The sequence below is a fragment of the Sus scrofa genome, chromosome 2, assembly GCF_000003025.6.
Source record: "Sus scrofa isolate TJ Tabasco breed Duroc chromosome 2, Sscrofa11.1, whole genome shotgun sequence".
In the NCBI taxonomy this organism is placed as follows: Eukaryota; Metazoa; Chordata; class Mammalia; order Artiodactyla; family Suidae; genus Sus; species Sus scrofa.
Window position 1 is genome coordinate 25,032,525 of NC_010444.4, and position 25,605 is coordinate 25,058,129.

The 25,605-nt window shown below is 48.3% G+C and overlaps 1 protein-coding gene across 9 annotated transcripts in view; it reads right to left on the reverse strand.

Moving 5' to 3' along the window:
- Nucleotides 1-25,605, reverse strand: part of LDLRAD3 (low density lipoprotein receptor class A domain containing 3) — a 279,936-nt gene that overhangs the window by 157,146 nt on the left and 97,185 nt on the right. The window lies entirely within an intron of this gene.

Below are 25,605 nucleotides of genomic sequence, written 5' to 3' on the forward strand. Positions count from 1 at the left end.
CAGGAGGACAGAGGCACAGAGATAAACACGTGTGCAAAGGCACAGGGGTGTGAGGCAGGGAGGAGAGGGCAGGCCAGAGACCCTTCAGTCTCACGTGACTCCATGGGTGACCTGGGAGCCGCTGGAGGGCTGCTGGTATTATTCACGTTCCTGACTGTTAGGGGTTAAAACAAACGCAGAGCAGATCTACGAGCGCTCACAGTATACCAACCCCGCGCTGGGCATTCCTCCTTCCCAAGGCCCTTCATTCCTGACTCCAGAGGAGAAAACTGCAACTAAGAAGGCCAACGACCTACACCAGATCCCTGGCTGGCAAGTGGCAGGGCCAGCGTCAGAGCCCAGGCTGGTGGCTCCAGCGTCCTCTGCCTCCCGTTTTAAGTCAGAGAGTAGTATCTGATCGGATAGGTGGTTGGTTTACTTCCTTCGGGAGATAAATATTTGGGCATCACTAGTTTCTGGGAGTGGATGAGATCACCAAGGAGGAGGCAGTGGATGGGAAGGAAGGGATTCATTTCTGGGCGAATGACGATCCAGAGAAGGAGATGCAGAGGCTCTGTGTGAGGGAGATTGGGGGGGCGGTGGAGGGGGTGGAGCCCCAGTGAGCAAAGGAGGGAAGTGGAGGATGAGGGCAACAGTGTCCAGCGCTGCTTGGAGGTCAAGCAGGATTGGTGTTGACACCTGCTGGATCTGACAACTAGGAGATTCCTAGTGATCCTCCTCACAGCAAATTCAATACTGAGGTGGATGCAAAAGCTAGAAGAGACAGGGCCGAAGAGGCACAAATCGGAACTCCAATGACCACAGAGGCTAAGGAACCAGACGGCTGGAACCAGTGGGTGTTTCTCATAATGTGGTCCCAAGAACACCTGCAGCTTCCGGGGTCCCAGCCCAGACCTGCTCCCTGGGACTCTCCCATGATGGTCCTTACCGAGGACTCTGGGTCATTCTGATGCAGCCAGCCTGGGACCCATGGTCTCTGGACCCTCTCTGCTCCAAGAGGAGACCTCAAGACCAGCAGCATCAAAAACTCTCTGGGGGTTGTCAGAAATTCAGACAATCAGGTAGAAATTCCATCAGCCTTGCCCCAGAGCCACTGAATCAGATTCTGCATTTTACCAAGATCCTCATACCTTTTCCAGTACATACAATGTTGAAGAAGTTCTGGGCAGGAAGAGGGGAGAGTGCTGGGGGTCAGGGGGAGAGGCACCCAGGCACCCCCACGTATATTTAAGTGCAGAGTGCCCTGAGATTTGCCTGCCCCTGATTTCTTACAAAAGACAGCAAAAGATTGCTGATGGAACCTCTGCATGGCTTCTGATGCTTCGAGCCCTTGCTACACCCTTCAGGGGCACAAAGCCAAGGAGGTATGACTGCAGGCACAATGTTACCCTTTTGGCAAGATGGGAAAGTGTTACAGGGCGTGCAGTTGCTCTCCCTATGCAAGGGAGGCCGGCAGCTCCCCCGAATCCTGTAAACCACCAGGTACACAGCCGCATGGCACACTCTTGCCTGCAGGGGACAGCACAGCAGAGCAGTCAATCTGCTCACTCAAGGCTAAAGGTCTGCTTTCAAAACTGGGTCACCTAAGCGGCTCAACCAACTTCTTAACTGTCTAAGCCTCAGTCCCATCTGTGAAATGGGGATACTAAGAAGTCTCCCTTGGTGCCACAGTGGTGAGAACTGAAAGAGCTCTTCCAAGCACAGCACTGGCACAGGGCCTCGTACACAGCTCTAAGCTCCACGGTCTGACCCCAGAGCCCCTACACTACCTGCTCACTTGGGGTCTCCGCCCTTCCACCTGAGCCAAACCCAACCTAACTCCATCCCTCGGATGCCAGAAAACCCTTCTCTATTTTCATAGGAAGGAGAACGTTCTTTCTTTTTTTTTCTTTTTTAAAGCTAGAACATTCCATTTTAAATTGCAGGCTCTGTAGGAGAAAGGGGTGTGGAGACAATCTCACTTTACAGAGGAGAAACTCAGGCCCAGGAAAGCCAGAGGGCTCCAGCCACTTTCCCGGGCTGGGCTAGTCACTGCCAGTCTCCCAGAGCACAACGCAGCCCAGCCAGGAGCCCTCTGAGCCTGCACATGAAAGCCCTCAGTGGCCCCTGGCTCTGGGCCTCAAATCCCAGCCAAGCATCAGGATCCAGTGACCGAGCTGATGATAATAGGTATCTAGGCAAAGGCTTAGAAAGGGAGAGAAAGGCGGGGCTCTCCAGGAAGCCACACCCCTTGGGCCTCAGAGAGAAAGGTCAGGGCCCGAAGGATGAACCCTCAGAAGAATGATTCACTGACAAGGAGGAATTAGGATAAAGAGAAGCAGAAAAGGAGGCCATGAGGTCAGGCTGTTAAAGCAAATCCTCAGGTGACCCTTTTAAATGTCCTGAGAGAGAGAGAGAGACTGTGTGTGTGTGTGTGTAAAATGTCCTGAGAGAGAGAGACTGTGTGTGTGTGTGTGTGTGTGTTGCTGGTGGGAGGAATCCTGTTTCTGCTTAGCAATCCCATCTGGCTCCCTGACTCCCTGATAAGAGAAAACCAGCTGTGGGAGGAAGGCAGGCAAAGATTTGCCCATACATGTCCTTGTAAACAGTCATGGGTCTTTCACATTCAAAAATGTGCACTGAGCACCCTTCACGTGCCAGGAGCTGACAAGGTTTAGTATGGGGATAAGAGCGATCACGATGCTTGTAGGGCCTTTCCTGGCTGCCCCGAAGCTTCTAATGTCACCTGGAAGGTGGTACCTAATGCCCTTGACTGTATCTGCCTGTTTACAAGTGTAGAGTAGACAGAGTTCCCATGGTGGCACAGTGGTTAACAAACCAGACTAGGAACCATGAGGTTGCAGGTTCAATCCCTGCCCTTGCTCAGTGGGTCAAGGATCTGGCTTTGCCGTGAGCTGTGGTATAAGTCGCAGATGTGGCTTGGATCCCGCGTTGCTGTAGCTCAGGTGTAGGCTGGTGGCTACAGCTCCGATTAGACCCCTAGTCTGGGAACTTCCATATGCCGGGGATGTGGCCCTAGAAAAGACCAAAAAAAAAAAAGGTGCAAAATAGAGAAGGGCTATGGGAACAGGGACAGGGGCATCTACTTAGCCTAGGGAGAAGAGAGGGAAAGCCTGTGGGCAAGAATGTGGTTATAGAACGAGAGGGCCCTGTTTTTATCCATCCATCCATCTTCATTCTTCTTAAGCAGTACCCTCTACTAGTTTTTTTCAATTCTATACTTCCATCAGAAGGGAAGCAAAAAATAAAAAATAAAATAAAAATAAGAATAAAACAACCCTGGGTGATGTCAATCCTGTAAATAACTAACATCTCTGAGCAGAAGCCAGAAGGCAGGTTTCTACTTAGAAGAGAAGGAAGGCTCTGGGAAGTACAATCACATGCCTTAGGTTCCACGCAGGTCAAGAACCAAGACGGGTCTGCTCCCGTACCCGGCTCAGCTGTGGCATGTCAGCCTACCCTAGAAGCTACTCACAGAGGTACTCTTTGGTTTTCGAAGTTGTTTCGTTTCGATGTGACTCATGTGCTCTGCAGCCCTGCACATATCAGGGTAAACAAGACCCCCCCCCCACTCCTCTGCAATTCTCCTAAAGGCCGGCCTTCAATGCAACACTTTAAGGAAGGCCTCTCATTGGCGGGAGAAAAAGCTTGGCAGAATTAGCAAATTAAGTGATGAAACAAATCTGCCTTTGTACGCCCACTGTCTGTAATGAAAAACAAAATATTTTTGAAATGCTAACCATGGAGGAGAAACCTGGCACAGGAGCCGCGCGGTACGGAGAAAGCACGGGCAAAGCGGGCCCCACATAGGTATTATTTTCATCGGCGCTCACACTTGCCAAGATTTGGTTTGCATCAGAGCACGATGATACCATCCGCGATTTGTTTTCTCAAACAGGCCCCGCAGAACAATGGGAAGTGTGGTCCTGACAGACGGCTACAGGAATCACATCCAGGGCCACGACTCTGTGGGTGGCTGACTAGGGTGACTGCTTTTAAGGGACCCACAACTTCTAGGAGGTGCTCATACAGCAATTCCAGGCAGCCCTGATGGTAACGGTAAAAGGCCTGGCTCCTAAGGGCACCAGGCTCAAGGGCAAGGTCAACGGCACTGAAGGGAAATTGCCTGGAAATTGTCTGCAAAGGAGAACAGGTCAGCTCTGCTGTCTGAGTGGCTCTCCTGAGGTCACAGGAAGAGGACTGCAAACAGATGGCTGCCGGTCACCTCTGATTCTTAGAGCAGTGGGGTCCCTGGCACCTGCCACCACAATGCTCTGCCTATACCTTGTCCTCTCGTCCACAGGCAGGGGGACACCCCCACACACACCGACCCCACCCGCACTCCCGTCTCTCAGCAGTCAGTGAGGATGGGACTTGAAATCCTCCTAAGCCTGAGCGGTTCTAAAAACAGGGAACTCATCAGCACCGCAGGCGCCCCACTGCTACCGTGAGAGCTCCAGAAAGCAGATTTGGCTCATTATAAGAAATAAATTTCTGAGAACTCCCTTGCTATAATAGTTGGAAATGCGCTTTGTTTCAGAAAAAGACAATTCCCGTGCTGCCTTTGGAATCGCAGATGTCAAGGCGGGACAAAAAAGGAGCAAGGGGGCCTCTTTGGGATCTGGTCCAATGGATTTGACTCTTTTTGTCTGTTTACTGCAGACCCTTTGAGAAAATGAAATCTTGTGCAAAGCCCATCAGATATTTAAAAAGAGAGAGAGAGATGGGTGCTTTGCTTCCAGGCAGAGGAGGGTCCCACCCAATCCAAACGCCCCTTTGCTCTGCTGCTCTCCACTAACCCTTGGCTGACACAGCGATGAGAGTCTAGCCCTTCACTGTGGAGACGAAAAAAAATTCGGTCCCAAACCAGAGAGCTGGATCCTCACAAATCCCTATCAGTCCTAACAAGCAGACTTTCTAGACCCTTCACATAGAAGTTTCTATGTGGGATGATCCCGACAGCCTTTCCCTTCATACATGTTTTAAAACCACCCCAAATCCTCTAGTTGCACGGTATGCAAAGATGATGATGTTATTCATAATACTGGCTAATTCTTCTCAAGAGCTTAGTAAGTATCAAGCACTGTCTAAACACTTAACAGCTATAAAACCATTGAAACTCTCTGAGGTCAATGCTACCTGATTTTTCCTCATTTGATAGATGAGGAAACTGAAGGACAGAGGGATTCAATAGATTCCCAGTATGCAGAGGAACCAGGACAAACCCTGGCAGGCTTGTGCCAGGTTCGTGTGCCCTGACGCACACCACACACTGCCTCCCGTGCAAAAGCAGTAAGAAGTTAGAAAAGACCAATGATCCATTCATTATCCCATCTCCCTGAGTCACCCACTGTTAATGGGCATTTAATCCTGTTGGCGTTCCTTGCTGAGATTTCCAAAGGCAGAGCACTTCTTCCTGGGAATTTCATTTCTGGCTCAGATAGAGTCATTTTCTTTTTCATTTTTTTCTTGGGGGGGGGGATGTGGGTGGTAATACTATTTTATTAACATTTAAATTTCACTATCAAACAAGGAGCACATAGGAGTTCCTGCTGTGGGACAGTGGGTTGAACCCAACTGCAGCAGCTTGGGTCACTGAGGAGGTGCAGGTTCGATCCCCAGCTCAGTGCAATGGATTAAAGGAGCTGGCACTGCTGCAGCTGTGGTGTAGGCCACAGCTTGGCTCAGATTCAGTCCCTGGCCTATGAATTTCCATATGCTGTGGGTGTAGCCATAAGAAAAAAAAAAAAAAAGGCAAGTATATACTGGCTATGTTCCGATTTTCGAAATAAAGATAAATGGACAGACAGCTTTAAGGGTGCAATGAGGTAAACACTGCATAATATACTAACAATCAGAGACTATCTAGCAGATGGCATAACCGTACACCTTTATAAATGAGTAGAGAGACAAGCCCTGAAATTGGAGGAGAAACTCATTCAGGACTGACCAGAGGTCCTCAGTTGCTGACAGAATCTCCCCTTGATTTCAGACTTGAGACAAACCAGGGAGTCTGTCAGGGTACAAAACCCACTGACTTCAGGACAAACAGTAACAGGACAAATTGGCAAGAGCCAATTCAGACTGTGGGGGCCAGTCTGAAGTGAGCTGGACTGGCTGGAGGCAGAGATGCTGCAGCTCAAGTCCAGGATCTGCATTAGAGAAGCAGCCTAGAGACCCAAGGGTTAGTGCATTCTTCTAAAATCACTTGTTTCCAAACAAGTTCCTAAGATGCTTTTCCCAAACAGGGTAAAGTCATTTTCTTTCATGAGGGCTGGGCTAGTACCAGCGATCCATTTGCTTTCTTTAGGAGACAATAGGCGTGAAAGCACCTCAAAAGCAAAACAAAGCTCGAACCACATCACCATCACGTTACATAGTGCTCTCTGCTCAGAAGGCTGTGCTCTGGAGGTCAACACATAAGCTGAGATGCTTCTTCCCTGGCCCTTCCCTGCCCTCCTCAAGAGGGATGCTCTGCTGGGCACCCCTCCTCCTTTGGTTGGTAAAGAGGCTGACTGGGCAAGGTTTGTCCTAAACAGCTTCCTCGCTTAGGAGACTGTTGGTGAAGCCACGGGACAATGAAGTCTCAAAGGGTGGGCACAAGCCTCAGCTGGGCTGTTTGCTCAGAGGCAGATTCCTGGACCTTGCTCTCAGAGGGTTTGTCTCAGTGAGTTGTGAATTGTCCCCAGAGTCACACTGACAATGAGTTGGTGTCCCACCAAGCACACTTTAAGAAATGCTGGTATAGGGCTGTCCCTAAGAGACCAGGACCTCTGGTAGGGAACAGCTTAGAGCTGCCTTCAATTGTTTAAGAGAAAACTCAGTTGTTGAGGTTTCTTTTCTCATTTTTGTTTTGTTTTGTTTTGTTTTTGTTTGGTTTTTGTGTGGGGCAGCTTCCTGCTGAGCCATGGAGATAACACCACAACCCTCCTGCATGCATTCAGAAAATGCATCGGTCGTGTCATTTTGATAAGTCTGCTGACTGATGACAGCCGGCAGGCCCTGAGGACAGTTTTACCAGGACACATACAGGAGAACTGAAAGTGCAGATGGCAAGAGTGACAAGAGACACTTGTTGAATGCTTACTGCGTGACAGATACTATTTCAAGAGCTTCACAGAGGGCCATTTAATCTTCCTAACCCTGTGAAATGGTACTACTTCTATCCCATTTTACAGCTATGGCACATGAAGTACAGAGAGGTTAAGTAACTCGCCCAGGGTCACACAGCCAGGAAGTGGCAGAGCTTGAAGTTACCCACTCACGGGCGCACAGCTAGTGTCCTCCCCCTGGTATACAGGGTGCCGCCTGACTGCTCCTCACCACATACTTCTCTAAACACCCCTGAAAATCACTCCTCCTCCTCACAGCCACAGCACTACCACGGGCAGACTTAGGTACTCAGCACCTCGCTCTTACCCACCAGGCTTTCCCTTTCCGTGCAAATGCCTCCACCTCTTACTGGGTTAACTCACCCTCACCTCCCAGTCTCAGCTTAGTGGCTTCCTTTGGGTGAGATCAGGGGTGCCCCCTGTGGGTCCCATAGCACCCAGGATGTGTGGCTTTCCCAGCGGGGGTCACACCCGGTTCCCTGCTTCATCACCTCATCAGACTTCAGCCTCTCCTATGACAGGGATTTCCTTGTTAGCCATCCCTCCCTCCCCACCTCCCACCCCGTGTCAGCAATTGCCAAGCACACAGTAGGTGCTCGATATATGTTTGTTCCATAATGGATGAGTGAACACGTCATCAGTGGCTGTGGGGACAGGAAAATGCACTACCAGCTCTCTGGAGGCAGAGAGCCTGACTGATGGCCCTAGATCCTGCCCAGCGGGACCTGCTGCCACACTGGGCCAAAGCTGTGTCTCCCATGGACCACTGACCCAGCACAGTGGGCATGCTGAGACTGCCCTCCAACGGGCACCTTCCGCTCCAGAACATCTGTGGACCTGGCCTGCACTGCAGCTGGGGTTCCCTCTCCTTCCCGTCCATCCTTCCTTTCACAAATGCCCAGCCCCCACCCCTGCTCCCCCTGCTCCCACTCCAAGAGACCTCTGGATGCCTCCCCCATCTTGGCATCAGCCTGGACAGCTCATTGGCAAAGCCTGGGTCCTCACTGCTACTCCAGGCCTGTCCCCAAAGTCAGGGCGGCTGCTCGGGGTCTTCTTCCAGTCACCCAACAGAACCAACATCCCAACACCGTGAGAAGAAAAGGCTGAATGGGGGAGCAGAGCGGTGCCTCTCCACCCCCACATCAGGAGGCGCTCGGAGGGGTCCTGAGTGCTGGCAGGGTGGGGAGGGGGGCGTCCCAGGACCTGAGCAGTCAGTGTTGCACCCCAGACTGTGTGCAGCCTGTGGCCACTCTCCCTCACCCTTTCCCAACATTGAACTGCTGGTCTCCATTCCAGAGAACTGGGAACAACTGCAGTTTGGCTCTTCATGCCACACAGCGAGCGGCAGAGACGTGCCATGTTCTGCATCAGGACCATCTGCTCCCTGCCATCGACAGAGCCCCCCACCGGGTTGCCCGGCTGCTGCCTGGGCACTGAGAGCAGTGGGACTGTCTGGTTGAGCATCAAAGAGCAGGCTGTGCCCAGGAGCTCAACAGAGAAGTCTACAGACACATGGCAGAGTTAGGGTAATGGGCTGGAGCGACTTGGGAACAAATGCTCAGCCATGGGTGGGCTCCCATCTCACTGGCCAAATGGTTCAAAATGGCCAAGAGAAAAAAAACACATCATGCTAGGTGACCGTCATTAAGTCATCTTGTAAGCAGGCTGCCCACCCTGCCCTCTGGGGCACGTGGTGCTGTCGGGGCACCATGAAAGCCTCCTCACCAGAATCGCCCACACCTCCAACAGTGCCCATCTCTCCCTAAAGCACCTCCTCTTTGCTCAGGAGGTCAGTAAAGATCACGGGCTTTACCGCCAGACCCCAAAAGAAATGGAACAGCAAACAGCCCTTGCACCCAATGAGAGACGGGAGGAACCAAGGAGGTCTTGGACCCCTGCATATGTAAGTCACATGGAGAAGTGGAGACACTGATTACCTGCCTCCATGCCCTCATCCCCCCCCAGAACGAAGGACAGGGATGATAAAAATAAATAACCAGGTACATGAAGACAACGTTGTGCCAAAGGAGCCAGAGGCTGTATCCTAATTTGGAATTAACCTGAAGCATTTCCACGTTTTAAGACCCAGGACACCTGTGTGTAACCCATTTTACTCCCTTCTCGTCCAACCGCTAAATCTAAAAGACTCGACAGCCTTTTTATAGCCCTAAGACATTCCTTACATTTTATGGGATTCCTCTTGCAGGGATCTTAACAAAGGACATGACAGTGACCACGTCAAAAGACAAATGTTCCCGAAATGCTTAAGAGGGCTGTACAATTACCTTCTGATCTCAAGGATGCTCTGCCCCCTTTTTCTCCCTCTCTAAACCATCTGCAGATGTTACTAGCACACAAACCGCCCTGGTCACATGTCTGAGTTATACGAATGCACTGCATCCTCTCCTTTTAATTATTACTTTCTCATCTGTCTCGACATTTTTTTTTTAAAGCCATTAGGCAACTGCAAAATAGCTGTATCACAGAGGAAAGTTCGAGTCTGCATTAAAAAAACAACAACAAAAATAAAAAGACTGCAACAGTCATAGCCTCACTTGGATCAGCAAGATTTGTCTGGATGTGCCAGGAAAAAAAATTTTTTTTGATGTTCTGTGATTTTGCAGCCATTTAAATTTTATTAGCAATTACAGAGCCTGTTACCACTGACTGCATCTTGCAGCTCCAGCCAAGTCCTGGCAACAAGAGCACTGCCTGGATGAAGGGCCCCAGGCACCCTGGCCACACGCATTTCAGGGACACAGGAACAGGAACCCGCCCAGCTCTGGACGCTTCATTAAGATTCTCCTCTTGCAGGTGACAGGAAGGCAGCATCAATACTGGTAACAGCAGAGTTCTACGGAAGTGGCAGGGAGGACCGGTGAGATAGAGTGAGGTTCGTATTTGTGTAAAAGAGCTGATTTAAAAGATGACTTTAGGATGCTCCATGCCACTAACTTCTCAGCTGGTGACAGTCTTGGTTTTAAATTGGTACTTTCCAAGAAAGCAGTGGCAGGTCCCAAACAGCAGCTGCCATCACCTGGGAGGGACACAGGAAACCAGATGGGGCTTGGTGGGGGTTCTGGCAGATGCCACCAGAACAGGATTAGAATGATACCAGCAGCCATGTGAGAGGGGGAGCCTGTACTGAAAAATAAAACTTTCTAAGAACTAGGAGCTTTAGTTGCTTCAGAAATGAAAACGTTCCTCTCCTCTAAAAAAATACAAAATTGGGAGTTCCCGTCATAGCTCAGCGGAAACGAATCCGACTAAGAACCATGAGGTTGCGGGTTCGATCCCTGGCCTCGCTCAGTGTGTTAAGGATCCGGCGTTGCCATGAGCTGTGGTGTAGGTAACAGACGAGGCTCGGGTCTGTCGCGTTGCTGTGGCTGTGGTGTAGGCTGGCAGCTGTAGCTCCGACTGGACCCCTAGCCTGGGAACCTCCATGTGCCGTGTGCAGCCCTAAAAAGACAAAAGACAAAAAAAAAGAGAGAGAGAGAGAGAGAAGAAGATACAAAATTGGACAAATTCCTCAGCTTTTCTCTATGCTCAGGGACACCTTACCTCAACAGACCTGACTCAACATCCCCCCCAACCAGAGAGTCTGGGGTCTCCTGTCCCAGCTCCCGGCTCTGGTAAAGAGTGATTCTTCTTAGCTTTCTGGTGGCGGGGGACTAGGGGTTGAGACCACAGGAGCTGGCATGGGGCCCTCTCACCCCAGGCTGCCACACCTCACTGCCCTCAAAGCAGGGCATCACGGAGTCTTCTGTTAACGGTTGGGGGAGGGGGCTTGCTCACTTTGACGGATGTGCTGCTCTCCTGAAGATTCACGGTGTTTCTGAAACAGAACAGCCTGCCTTCCTTATTTTAGAGGACCTGTTAGAAAGCAGAGTCTAGGGAGCATCTTCTACCCCATCTTTGATGACTGTTGGGGCCAAAGGAGGCTTATAGTAGATCAAAAGTTCTCTGGCACCCCTGGGGTATCCTCCTTTCAGGGAATAACGCATCTCAGGAGATGGGAGAAGACAGGAAAGCGTATTTTATTAAGTGCCTACTATGTGCCAGATACCAGCACCTACGCTTCTTGACTCTCACACCCCCTTTTCCAGACTTGCTCCCATTTTGCAGATGAGGAAACTGGGGCTCCAGAAGGGAAGTCACCAGCAGTGGCAGAGCTGGGATCTAAGCCAGAAAGGTGACTCCACACTGCCAATAAGAATATAGCTAATGCTTACTGAGCAGTTACTATGTGCCAGAAGCAGTTTCAAGGGTTTTCAAGGTCATAGCTCATTTAATCCTCATAAAAATTCCATGGGATGTTAGGAAATTGAGGCTAAGTACCTTGCCCAGAGTACACAGCTCACATGTGACAGACCCAGGATTCCACCCAGGTCATGCGGTGCCAGAGCCAGGCCCCTCCTGCTCTGCACGCTGCCTCCTGTCCAAGCACAGCACCCCCAGGAAACGTACACGGTACATTTATCTGTTTGGAAATGTCAGCGCTTTTGGTTGAAACACCATATGCTAACAATCAGAGGAAATTAATTTGATTTCATTGACTCTAAGACACCACCAGTCGGAAGGCATGCCACTAAATTACGTACAACTAAGAAAGAAAAGCCTCTGCCAATTAAACTAGGACACATGTTTTCTTACCCCATCGATCATAAGTGGCGTCTCACTTTCAGAGGTGTAAATGTGAAAAGATGCCTGGCTTAGAATTTAAGACGCTGGGATGAGCAAGATGATGAAATGCCCAGTGGACGCAGAGTGGATACCAGGTTCTCTGAGTGACAGTACCCTAACGCTAGATCTAACTTCCCAAGAAAACCTGACAATCCCAATTTTTATGTGCAAGCTCTTGATTTAGAAACACTGGCAACTGATTCGCGGAGGTTTGGGGTTTTTTGTTGTTGTTTTGGTTTTTTTTTTGTTTTTTGTTTTTTTGCTTTTTTTTAGGGCCACACCTGCAGCATATAGAGGTTCCCAGGCTAGGGGTCCAATCGGAGCTGCAGCTGCTGGCCTACACCACAGACACAGCAACGCAATATCCAAGCCGCATCTGCGACCCACACTGCAGCTCATGGCGATGCCAGGTCCTTAATGCACTGAGCGAGGCCAGGGATCGAACCTGCATCCCTCTGGATACCAGTAGGGTTCGTTAACCACTGAGCCACAATGGGAACTCCTGATTCGTGTCTTTTGTGTCCTTGTGCAGGACAAAAACGTTCCCTGTAGCCCAGTCTGGCTGGAAGCCCTCCTGGCTTCCTCCCAGGTGAGCTAGAAGGCAGAGAACTCGAGGCATCAATCTGGTTACAGCACCTCCCCACGCCTGTGGTTCTGAAAGGCACAGGACTTTCACAGGCTGCTGAACACCCTCACTGGTGTTCAGAGTACTTTTTTTTTAAAATCATAGAAGTAGCCAAATCAAGATGCCAGATCATGTATCTCCGACTGCATACAACTGACTTTTTTTTTTTTTGCCTTTTCTAGGGCCACACCCACGGCATATGGAGGTTCCCAGGTTAGGGGTCTAATTGGAGCTGCAGCTGCCTGCCTACTCCAGAGCCACAGCAACGCGGGATCCAACCTACACCATAGCTCACTGAGCCACGATATGAACTCCTGCATATAAATGACTTTTAAAATATATATTTATTTTCCTTTCTAAACACTCTCTCCAGGCTTTTCAGCTACTCTTATTCTATGGACACACCTGCTTCTGTTTCATGACCACCAGCTATACAGGGAGGGGTAAAACAATAACAAGAAATTACCCCAAGGGGATGCAGTGAAAACCCACCCAGCACAGAAGCGACCTGAAAGCTGAGTGGGAAGGCCCGGTTGGGCTGGCTGCTGGCCACTGGGCATGCTACCTTGTCAGTATGTACCAGTGTGGTAGGTTATTAGCGTCCTGGAACTTGAGAATGAAACAGTGGCTGTGCATATATATAAAATCAAGATGAAGTCCTCCTGGATGAGGGTGGACCCTAATCCAAGCAAGGATGTCCTTCTAAGGAGGGAAATTCGGACGCAGAGACACACACACGGGGAGAAGGTGCCATGACAACCATGGCAGAGACTGGAGTGTTGCCTCTGTAAGCCAAAGAATGTCAGCGATGAAGCAAGGAAGGACCCTCCCCTAGAGCTTCTGAGACTAAGCACGGCCCTGAGGATACCTTGATCCTGGACCTCCAGTCTCCAGACCTGGGAGAGAATAATCTTCTGTTGTTTTAAGACATCGGTGTGTGGTATTTTGTTCTAGCAGCCCCAGGTAACTGAGAGACCGAGAGTTTCAGAGCGCTTTGTATTTCTCCACCCAGTGTAAAAATGTTGGCATCTCCAAACAGAGGCCAGGGCCCTTTTAGAAAAATTAACATACAGTCAAATTTGTGTTAAGGTCACGTGGAGCCCGATGAGCAAGGAATCATCCCTCTGCAGCTGTCAGATGACTACCTGGGAATTTACACTGGGATCCCAACATCTGGAGCACACACCTTTCCTCACCACCCAACGCACACAAAGCACACATCTGGGAGCGGGGAGAGGCCCCCCCCCCGAAGGCTGTGACCTCTACGTGTCCTAGACCTTGGAGGCTGCAGAGAGTGCTGCAGGTTTCAGGCCAACAGAGTGAAGGCAGAGACTTCGGAAGACTGTTCAAGCAGTGCAGCAAAATGCCACCATCAAAATCCACTTAGGTGCTTAATTGTGCGGGACTCAGGCAGAGCTGGGAACACTCGGGCCGGTGGGGGGCGGGGTGCAGGTGTGTGAAAGCACAGGTTCCCAACTGAATGTACCAGAGCTACTTCCAAGCCCCTCCCTGGGGCCCCAAGAGCCTGCCCAGCGCCCCCCCACCCCCAGGCCCTCAAATATTTGTTTCCTTCCCTCGCACAGCAGCTTCGGTGTTGGCGGCTCCCTGGAGCGCTAAGCTAAGAGGATTTCCTGTGAGCTCATGGCGGTGTGCTCAAAACTCTCTGGAGTGAACAGAAGATATTGACCCAGCCAAGGAAGGGGTTTCCATGGCTTAGGGCCTCAAAGCCAGAGCACGAAGGGGGAGGGGGGTGTGCTTCTGGGGGAGGCGGGCAAGGGATCGGCTGACAGTCACGTCTGGCACGGCAGGGCCAGGAGTGTCACCACAGACTTGGGTTTGAGGAGGATGTTGTTGGCACTTATGAGGGAATAACATCGGTGAGCACTTACTGAACGCCCGCCCCAGGGCCGGACCCCTAGCCCTGAGCCTCACATACATCAGCCCACTTAAGACTGACCGCAATAGGAGTTCCCGTCGTGGCTCAGGGGATATGAACCCAACAAGGATCCATGAGAACATGGGTTCGATTCCCAGCCCCACTCAGTGGGTTAAGGATCCAGCATTGCATTGAGCTGTGGTGTAGGCAGCAGATGCAGCTCAGATCCAGCATTGCTATGGCTGTGGCATAGGCCGGAAGCCGTAGCTCTGATTTGATCCTTGGCCTGGGGACTTTCCTATGCCCTGGGTTCAGCCCTAAAAAAAAAAAGACTGACTGCAATGCCCCGTGGTCAGCAAAGCTGAACTTCACCTGATTTCTAACTTGGATTATGGCCTGGACATACCATCGAGTCAATGTTTTAACCAGCACCTCTGGAGTAGGTACTGTTACATCCCCGTGTCACAGACGAGGAAACTGGTGGCGAGTAAGCTAAGGCAGTGCCCAGAGCCTCAGAGGTCACTCACAGAGGCTGGTCCCAAAGCCCCAGGTCTTTAACTGTAGGATTATGGTCTCACGTTTGAGAGAAAGAAACTAAGTGAAGAGGGGGCCATGCCTGGAATTAACCAGAGATGTTTAAAAACAAACGCATGAACAAACAAAATAAGTTAGAAAAAAGGCCACATGAACACGCACGGGTCTTGGATTCCTTCTGTGCCACGAGGACGGTGAAGGAACGTGAGTTTTCATTCCGAAGCATTTAATGGACACGGTGTTAAACCACAGGTATATTCTCTAGACTCTTTGAAGGGCCAGTTTTGTTTTCTGAAGCAGAGGGCTTCTGAAACTTAGCACTTGACAACAGCTCGCCAGACCCAAGGCCTGGAGGGGAAAGGGGAACATTTCACCCACATGACAAGTCAGTGTGCCCCATGGCTCCCCAAGGGGCCCAGGGACCGGGCAGGGGGCGCAGGCAGGTTGATAAAAGAAGGCCAACAGCTGTGGGTGGGCAGATCCCAGAAGCCCAAAGCACTGGAATGGTTCCTGATGATTATGTGCATTAGCTGCCTGGGGCTGCACTTACTGAGACCACAGTGAGTGGCCTTAAACACTAGAAATTTCTTCTCTCACATTTCTGGAGGCCAGAAGTCTGCCATCAAGGTATCAGCAGGGCACGCTCCTCTGAGACTTGGGGAAGAATCTTTTTTAGCTTCTGGGGCAGCTGTCAATTCTCGGTGTTCTTTGCTTCACAGCTGCATCACTCTGACCTCTGCCCCTGTTGTCACGTGCCCTTCTCCCCTCCAAGCTCCCAGTGCTTCTTCTAAGGACACAGTCACATTGAATTAAGGGCCCGCCCTTTCCCAGTATGACCCCCTCTTAACTACTGAACCCCAACATCCCAATTCCAAGTGAGGTCACACCTGGAGGCACTACGGGTTCGGACCGCAACATGTATTTTGAGGTGAAGTAATTCAACTTATAAGATTCTCACTTTCAAATTGTTAAATAAAAAAATAAAAGCAGGATGCCTGTGCATATTACCCTGTCCCACAGCTGTGGGACAGCTGTCACTCCCTATGTAACAATTTTTCCAAAGCCAGAGATGGGCAGAGGCTGGGTTAGTTTGCTAAGTAAGGATATCCTAACAAAGTACCACTACCCCGTGGCTTCACAACAGAAATGTACTGTCTCCCAGTTCTGGAGGCCGGAAGTCCTACATCGCATCAGCAGGGCTGGTTCCTGTGAGGAAGGATCTGTTCCAGGCCCCTCTCCTTGGCTTGGGAATATGGCATCTTCTCTCTCTGTCTTCCCATCACCTTCCCTCTGTATGGATCTCTGTATCCAAATCCCCTTTCTATAGGCATGTATTGGGTAGGGCCCACTCTTGTGACCTCGTTTTAACCTGATCACCTTTATAAAAGTCTTCTCTCCATATAAGGTCACATTCTGAGATACTGGGATTAGGACTTCAAATATGGGTCTGGTGGTAGAGACACAACTCAACCCATACCAACAGTGCCGGGCCAGTTTTGCTTTTTCCACAACTGAAGCGGGGCAGGGGGCTCGATCCCACTGGACCTGCATCCAACTCATTGACCTTCCCAGGCTACAACACGTCAGCTGTTACCACCTCCGCTTCTCTGAGAAAAGACAAGTAAGCTGTACCCATCCCATGGAAACTTCCTGATTTCCTGAGGCATTCTGCATGTGAACTAAGCACTGGGTGCCTCGGTGAAACAGCTGAACTACTGCTCAAGTTTGGTAAAGATAATAACTCAAAATCTAGGCTTTCCCCCACATTTGGGCTTGCCCTGGAGCCGGGGATTTAAAAGAAAATGTTATATGTGGCGCCACCTAGAGGCAGACGCTGAAAAAAGACCATAAAAAGGAAAGGAAGCATTTCTGGCCAGGCTTTCCACCCCTTTTGTGATCTTTATTTCAACCCGATCCCCTGAATTTCTGCCATCACATCAGAGCAATTAGAAGTCATGCTCAAGAAACAGTAGGAACACTAAGAGCAAATAAAATTCAAATTCCATTTTTGCAGCTTTTTTCTGTGTCTCTGGACTTGGAGATTCATTAAAATTTTATCATTTGACAAGATTCTTGAATTCATCCCCATCTCCACCTCCGCAACACCCCCCACACACGCGCGCGCGAGTGCACAGCCTAAGACTTTAAAAGTATGTTACATGCCTAGTCAAAGGTAACAATCAATTTAATCTTTCAAAGAAGAAAATGAACACCTTGTGACCCAGATCTTCACCCTCCAAGCTCTCCCCCCATTTGGTTAGGACACAGAGACATGGCAGCTGCAATCCAACACAAAGCTGGCACGAGCTCTTAAGGCACTTGATTCCAGGTCATGCGTGCATTCTAGAAACTTGGATTGCAATTTGGATTGCTGCTTTAGTATTACAGCAAAGGGCAGTAATCAAGCACAGCCTCTTCTTCCAGAGATTCATAGGACTAAGAGCCACTTTAGAAATCATTTACAGGTATCCCTCCTTTCCCTGCATTTCATTCTACTGCCCTTGTCTGTGAAGGGCAATCCTTGTAAATGATTTGTAAAGTTCTTTACAAATTGGAGGGTTGTGGCAACGCTGTTGAGCCATTTTCCAACAGCATTTGCTCCTTTTGTGTCTCTGTGTCACACATGAGTAAATCTTACACTATCTCAAATGTTTTCATATCACTATATTTGTCATGGTGGTCTGTCATCAGTGACCTTTGATGTTACCACTGTAATTGTTTGGGGGCACCTCAGACCGTGCCTGCATAAGATGGTGAAATTAATTGATAAATGTTGTGTGTGTCCTGACTGTTCCACCGACTAATTGTCCATACCCCATCTTTCTCCGTCTCCTCAGGCCTCCCGATTCCGAGACACAACAATATGCAAATTAGGCCAAGGAATAACCTTATAATGACCTCCAGTGTTCAAGTGAAAGGAAGAGTCACAAGTCTCTCACTTGAAATAAAAAACTAGAAATGAATAAGCTTAGTGAGGAAGGCAGGTCAAAAGCCAAGATAGGCCGAAAGCTAGGTCTCTTGTGCCAAACAGAGAGCCAAGTTGTGACTACAAAGGAAAAGTTCTTGAAGGAAATTAAAAGTGCTACTCCAGCGAACACATGAATGATAAGAAAGAAAAACAGTCTTACTGCTGATCCAGAGAAAGTCTGAGTGGTCCAGATGGAAGATCAAATCAGCCACAATATTCCCTTAAGCCAAAGCCTAATCCAGATCAAGTCCCCAACCCTCTTCAATACTGTGAAGGGTGAGAGAGGTGAGGAAGAAAGAAGAAAAGTGTGAAGCCAGCACAGGTTGGTTCATGAGGTTTAAGGAAAGAACCTAGCTCCATGACATAAGAGTGTAAGGTGAACCAGCACGTGCTGATGCTGAAGCTGCCGCATAGTAGCCAGAGGATCTGGCTGAGCTCATTAATAAATGACAAAAGCTCAATGTAGACAAGACCACCTTTTATTGGAAAAAGATGCCATCTAGGACTTTCATAGCTAGAGAGGAGAAGTCGATGCCTGGCTTCAAAGCTTCAAAGGACAGGCTGACTCTCTTGTTAGGGGCTAATGAAGCTGGTGATTTGAAGCTGAAGCCAACGCTCATGCCCCATGTCAAAACTCCCAGGGCCCTTAAGAACAAAGCTAAACCCACACAGCCTGTGCTCTCTAAATGGAACAACACAACCTGGATGACTGCACATCTGTTGACAGCACAGTTTACTGAATAGTTTAAAGCCACTGTTGAGATATACTACTCAGAAATAAAGATTCCTTTCAATATATGACTGCTCACTGACCATGCACGTGGTCCATGCACGTGGTCACCCAAGAGCTCTGATGGAAATGCAAAATGAGATTCACGTTGTTTTCAGGCCTGCTGGTACAACATCCATTCTGCAGCCTGTGGATCAACAAGTAATTTTTATTTTCAAGTCTTATTCTTTAAGAAATACATTTTATAAGGCTACAGTTCTCAAAAACAGTGATTCCTCTGATGGATCTGGACAAAATAAACTGAAAACCTCTGGAAGGATGCATCATTCTAGATAGACTTAAGAACATTCGTGATTCCAACAGGAGAATGGATAAAGAACATGCAGCGTGTGTAAATACTACTCAGCCATTAAAAGGAATGACATTTTGTCATTTGCAGCAACATGGATGAACTTGGGGAGTATTATGCTAAGTGAAATAGATCAGACAGAGGGACAAATACAGTATGATACCACTTACATGTGGAATCTAAAAAATACAACAAATTAGCAAATATAACAAAAAAAGAAGCAGATTCACATATATAGAGAACAAACCAGTGGTCACCAGGGGAGAGAGGGAAGTGGGGTTGGGGGGGAGCACTATAGGGGAGGGGGTAAGAGGTACAAATGACTAGGTATAAAATAAGCCTCAAGGATATGCTGTACAGCATAGGGGACATAGCTAATATTTTATAACAACTACACATGGAATATAACCTTTAAAAATTGTGTATCCCTGGAGTTCCCGTCGTGGCGCAGTGGTTAACGAATCCGACTAGGAACCATGAGGTTGTGGGTTTGGTCCCTGACCTTGCTCAGTGGGTTAAGGATCCGGCGTTGCCGTGAGCTGTGGTGTAGGTTGCAGACGTGGCCCGGATCCCGAGTTGCTGTGGCTCTGGGGTAGGCCGGTGGCTACAGCTCCGACTGGACTCCTAGCCTGGGAACCTCCATATGCCGCGGGAGCGGCCCAAGAAATAGCAAAAAGACAAAAAAAAAAATTGTGTATCCCTCTATTGTATACCTATAGCTTATACAATCTTACACATCAACTATACTTTAGTAAAAAAAAAATTTTTAGAGAACATTTGTGATTCACAGAAAGAGGTAAAAATATCAACGTTAAGAGGAGTTTGGAAGAAGTTGATTCCAACCCCCATGGATGACTCTGGTTCAGGACTTCAGCGGAGGACGTAACCACAGATGAGACAGAAACCGCAAGAGAACTAGAATTAAAAATGGAACCTGAAGATGTGACTGAATTGCTGCAATCTCATGATCAAACTTGAACGGATGAGGAGTTGCTTCTTATGGATGAGCAAAAAAAAAAGTAGTTTCTTGCGATGGAATCTATTCCTGGTGAAGGTGCTGTGAAGATTGTTAAAATGACAACAGAGGATTTAGAATATGACACAGACGGAGGTGATAAAGCAGCAGTAGAGAGCTGACTCCACTTTTAAAAGAAGTTCTGTGGGTAAAATGCTTTCAAACAGCTCTGTCGCTAGAGACCGTTCGTGAGTCAACTGACATAGCAGACTTCATTGCTGTCTTGTTTGGAGAAATGTCCACAGCCATCCCAACCCTCAGCAACTGCCACCCTGAGCAGCCAGCAGCGCAGTCATGAACCTCAAGGCAAGGCCTTCCACCAGCTAAAAGATTACGACTCCCTGAAGGCTTTTACGCAAGTCTTTTAAGCAAGGAAGAATGTTTTACTTTAAGTATGTACAAAATGCTATTGCACACCTAATAGGCTACAGCATAGTGTACACATAACATTTACATGGCATCGGGAACCAAAAAATCTGGATGACCCACTTTTCTGCTGTAGTCTGGATCTGAAACCACAGTATCCCTGGGGGTCTACCTGTACACAGGAAAACACTATCAGTGTTTCTAAATTTTTTTAAAAAGCAGATCCATAGTGATGAGTACTGTCATTCCCATTCGGCAGAGTGACACAGATCCATGCAGAGAACGCGTGAATGATCCCGCCCGCGGCTGTGATGGAGGAAGCTTATAAGGTCTTACTCTCTGGGGTGCTAGCCAGTTCGGCACAGACTCTCTGTGGCTCAGTGTCCTCATCTGGAGATAATATCAGCCCCTTCTCATAAGGCTTGTGACAACAGTGTAGAAGTGTAAAGTGTGTAACGGTGTAAAGTTACCACAGTGTAAAATGCCTGGGAGGGTGCAGCCCAGAGCAGGCGCGTGTAAATGACATGTTATCGCCCTTGGCATAATCACAGAACATGGAATAATGTTCATGCAACGTTTACATGTTTCTAAAACATGTATTTATTCCTTTTACTACCAAAAAAAATTATTTAGGTCATTTAAGGCATTCCACTAACCAAGAACAGAAATACATCCAGACTATCCCCCAGTGAACCTCTATTCTCAAAACGTGAAGGAGGAAAATTTAATGACTCAACCCAGCTGGAAATTTATTCTAATCTATTCATAGGTATTTCACAAAGTCAGAAATACAACTAGTAAATAGGGGGAGGGCAACACATTCAACCTCTTTGGATAATCAAAAAAATTACTGAGGGAGTTCCTGTTGCAGCTCAGTGGTAGTGAATCCGACTAGGATCCATGAGGATGCAGGTTCGATCCCTGGCCTCGCTGAGGAGGTTAAGGATCTGGCACTGCCATGAGCTATGGTGTAGGTTGCAGACACAGCTCAGACCCCGTGTTGCTGTGGCTATGGTCCAGGCCAGGAACTACAGCTCCAATTTTGACCCCTAGCCTGGGAACTTCCATATGCCAGGAGTGAGGCACTAAGAAGACAAAAATAAATTAATTAATTAATTAGTTAAAATTTTAAAACTATTGAAAATTAAAATATGTAACTGGGAGTTCCCGTCGTGTCTCAGCAGTTAACGAATCCGACTAGCATTCATGAGGACATGGGTTCGATCCCTGGCCTCGCCTGGTGGGTTAAGGATCCAGCGTTGCCATGAGCTGTGGTGTAGGTCACAGACGTGGCTCAGATCTGAAGTGGCTGTGGCTGTGGTGTAGGCCGGTAGCTATAGCTCCAACTGAACCCCCATATGCCGTGGGTATGGCCCCAAAAAGACCAAAAAAAAAAAAAAAAAGTAACTGTTTTCAACTACTAAATGGACCAGAAAAACTATGTTTTTTTTAAGATATTACCCAATGCTGAGACTAAAATAAAGCCAGAAGAGAGAGAAATGTTGCCAGTGAGAGAGCAAGCTGGGACGAGCCTTTAGCAGAACATGGGCAGACAGCATCAAAGGCCAGAAAGGGCTCCTGTCCTTCAACCCAGTAATTTCATTTCTGAGAATCAAGCTGAAGAAAATTTCTCAAAACCAGGGAAAGTCATTTCTATCCTCATTTCACAGCAGTGAACACTCCTTCTAAAGTGAAAAACTGAAAACGATGTAAATACCAAAAAAACAAGTAAATAAACTATTATACCAAGTGAACGGTATAAGCTATATTATATACCAAGTGAATTTTAACATTAAAAGTGATAGAGAAATATGGGGGGGGGGACACAGAAAAATGTTAAAATGTTGAAATGTAACCTGGGGGAAAAAATCAAAATATAAAATTGTATACCCATGGTGATTACAACTGAGAAAAGCCTGAACGTGAACTTGCAAGATGCTAACAGTGGTCTGTTAGAGTACAGACTCTACGTGAGAGTCTGCTGTTTTTCTGAGGAGAAAGCAACCGCTCCCCTACTTGTTACAATATGGGATTTTATTACTTTTATAATTTAAAAAAGTTTCTTCCCATCTCATGGAAACCTTTTCTCTGCTGTGGATACAAAGAGCTGCACTCTGCCTCTTATTCCTCCAAGACACACCTCTCCGGGTCCTTCTCTCACCCTATAGAAAGGGCAAGCCTTCTTGTATCAGCGTATTCTCTTCTTCTTTTTCCTTTTTTTTGCTTTTTAGGGCCGCACTTGCAGCATATGGAGGTTCCCAGGCTAGGGGCTGAATCGGACCCGTAGCTGCTGGCCTACACCTCAGCCACAGCAAAACAAGATCCGAGCCATGTCAGCAACCTACACCACAGCTCACCTACACTGGATCTTTAACCCACTGAGTGAGGCCAGGGATCAAACCTGCATCCTAATGGATCCCAGTCAGATTCATTACCACTGACCCACAACGGGAACTCCCAGTTATTCTCTTCTAAATGCCAATGACATTTCATGGGGCCTCTGCGGAATCACCCCTCCCAAGTGAGAATATCAGGTACCTTCACTCTCCTTCCTGTGGTACCTTCACTCTCTTTCCTGTAAGTACCAAGCTGTTCCAAAGAGTCAGAGAAAGGGCTCTGTAATTTCTCAGTAAGACAGAGAAGGAAGTGGCACAAATTCTAAATCAGCCACCCTCAGGGAGCCCTTGAAAAGATGGGCCAGATGATACCCACTCTGGAGACCTCAGCCCAGCCCATCCTGGCCCTGGTAGAAACCATCCCATATTTCTGTCCCCCAGGTATGGATAAGCTTCTTAATTGACCCTAAACATGGGAAAGCAAAAGTGAAAAAGCAAAAGTGACGTAAACACCCAGCAACAGGGGAGCGATGAAGGTACAGAACATGTACTCAGTGGAACAGTCGGTAATGTCACAGGACAATAGCTAGGATGCTACATACAGGTCATGTGGCAAAAGGCTTCTAAAGAGAAGTAGAAAGAGCAGGTTCCTCCATCGCGCATCCCCATGACAACAACTGCACTTAACACAGACTGACCAACAACAATTAGGGTTTACAAGACACTGACTATACCCAGGCCCTGTGCAGTGTGCCAAGCACGCATTAAAACGTCACAGTAATGCCACTGGGAGGGTTGCTGATTCTCATTTTGGAGAGAAGGGAATTGAGGCAAGCAGAAGGCTAAGGAATTCTCTCTCATTTAGTCCTCCCAGTGGCTAAGGTTTAACCATTCTGCTAACTTTCCTGTGACCACACAGTGTGGGGGAGAGAGGGTGGGAAAGAGGACAAAGTCCTTCTCCAGGGCTCACACCTCACTCACGTCCTAGATTGAAAGGGAATAGGAAGAAATCTGAATTGCAAGGAGAATTGACTTTGAAAAAGAACTTCTTATTCTTCCCTCTATTGTCTAAACTTCCTCGTGTTCTGTTCTTATAATTTAAAAACAAACAACAAAAACAAAAAGAAGGGCCACAGAGGTTTTTGGAATGCATGTGTTTTTGTGCATGGTTTTTTTAAAATTATGTCTTGATCGAAAGACTAAATAAATGCCAACTGAGCGTCTACTGTACTTGGAGGTGAAGGGAAGGAAATGAGAAGAAAAAAAGAATGGAGAAGAGCCAAGGCAAGCCTGTTCCAAACCAAACCAAACTGCGCCAGGCAGCTACCCACACCACTTTTTTCTTTTATTACTTTATTTCTCTTTCCACCAACTCTTCCCGTTTATGCGTAAATTCTAAAATCATGGTACTGGACTGGCAGAGGACACAGAACATCACAGAGTACACTCATGTCACACAGCTGCAATGAACAAAGCTGGGAATAAAACTTAGGTCTCAACTCCCAATCGTGCATTCTGTCACAAAGCTTATTTGTCCTGTGCTGAATATTCCCCTCTCAGCTGACAGTCTGCATTTACTGGAGTTCAAATACACGCCATCTTCCGAAAATGATCATTCCACGTACTTAAGAGTATTTAACAGTGCTCAAAAACATACTAAAGGGTTCAGGCATACTATCTCATTTGAAACTCAAATTGCAAATGTTCAATTTCTAGCAATTTTGAAGCCTGGCTAGAAACAGAAAAAGCTAAAATAGACAATACTTTTTTTTTTACTTTTGCAAGAATAAAAATGAATGACGTATGGTGGTCTCTTCGGAAGAAACCACATGCAACAAACAAAATGAAATGTTTCCCACACACAAAAAAAGTACTGTCAACATACCCTCTCCCAAAATTTCTCTGAAGAGTGAAAGCAGGCAGCAGGGATACTGGATGCCTTGGATGGAGGAGGGGCCAGGCTCAGAGGGAGCATGTCACAAACAAGAGGGGGACTAGCTCTGGAGGGGGCTCCAAGCCCAGTGCCCCTTCCTGTGCATCAACAGGCTGAGCCTCAAATCCCGGTAACAACTACGTTAAAAGTTCAAATTATCATCCTCTTCTCATTTCCTCAGCTGGCTTCCAAAAAGACAGCAGATTCAGAGCCAGAACACATAGTTCTCCCGTCCGAGAGGCCCTGTGGCCTGCTGCCCAAAGCCCAAGAAAGAGCCAAGAACCGCTTTCCAGCTGTGTGGTCCCCCAGGCACCGGACAACCCTGCGCCCAGCACCCTGGGCATTGCTTCCTGCCAGCCAGCATGCCGGGGCCCGGCTAATTCTGCAGCAGCAGACTTTGGTAAGGAAGAGACGGACACCTCCCCAGGGCAGGAAGGATGATCACCCCACGCCCCGGGTGCCCCTCAACACACATCCCAGGTGCCTCCTTTCTCACAGATTACCGCTGAGCCAAATCTCACCCAGATCTCAGCAGCACAAAATGGGAAGGAGGAGGGGGCAGGGAGGATCAGAAAGAACCCCGGTCCTGGTGGTGCCCATTTGAAAGTGATGCCCAGATGCTTGGGAGCAGATTACTAAAAAGTCAGTACTAACTCCATGCTGGATAACTGATGTGGCGTATCAAGAAAACTGCACAATGGGAGCTCCCCAGTGTGCCGTGGGTTAAGGTCCTGGTGTTGTCACTGCAGTGGGCTGGGTCACTGCTGTGGCATGGGGTTCGATCCCTAGCCTGGGAACTTCCACATGCCGAGGGTGTGGCAAAGGAAGGAAGGAAGGGAATGAGAGAGGGAGAGGAAGAAGGGAGGGAGAAAGAAAGGGAGAGAAAGAAAAAACCGCACAATGTATAAGATGTGTGCAGCCTGGGCCCTGGGATCAGTCGGCCCTGGGTTCAAATCCAGATCTGCTGCTTGCTGGTTAAGACACTGAAGTTCCATGACCTCTGAGTGTCTCAGGATCCTTGAGTATAAAGTGAAGGCAGTGAGAGTCCCCAGGGTAGGGCTGAGTAGAGCCTGGAAGA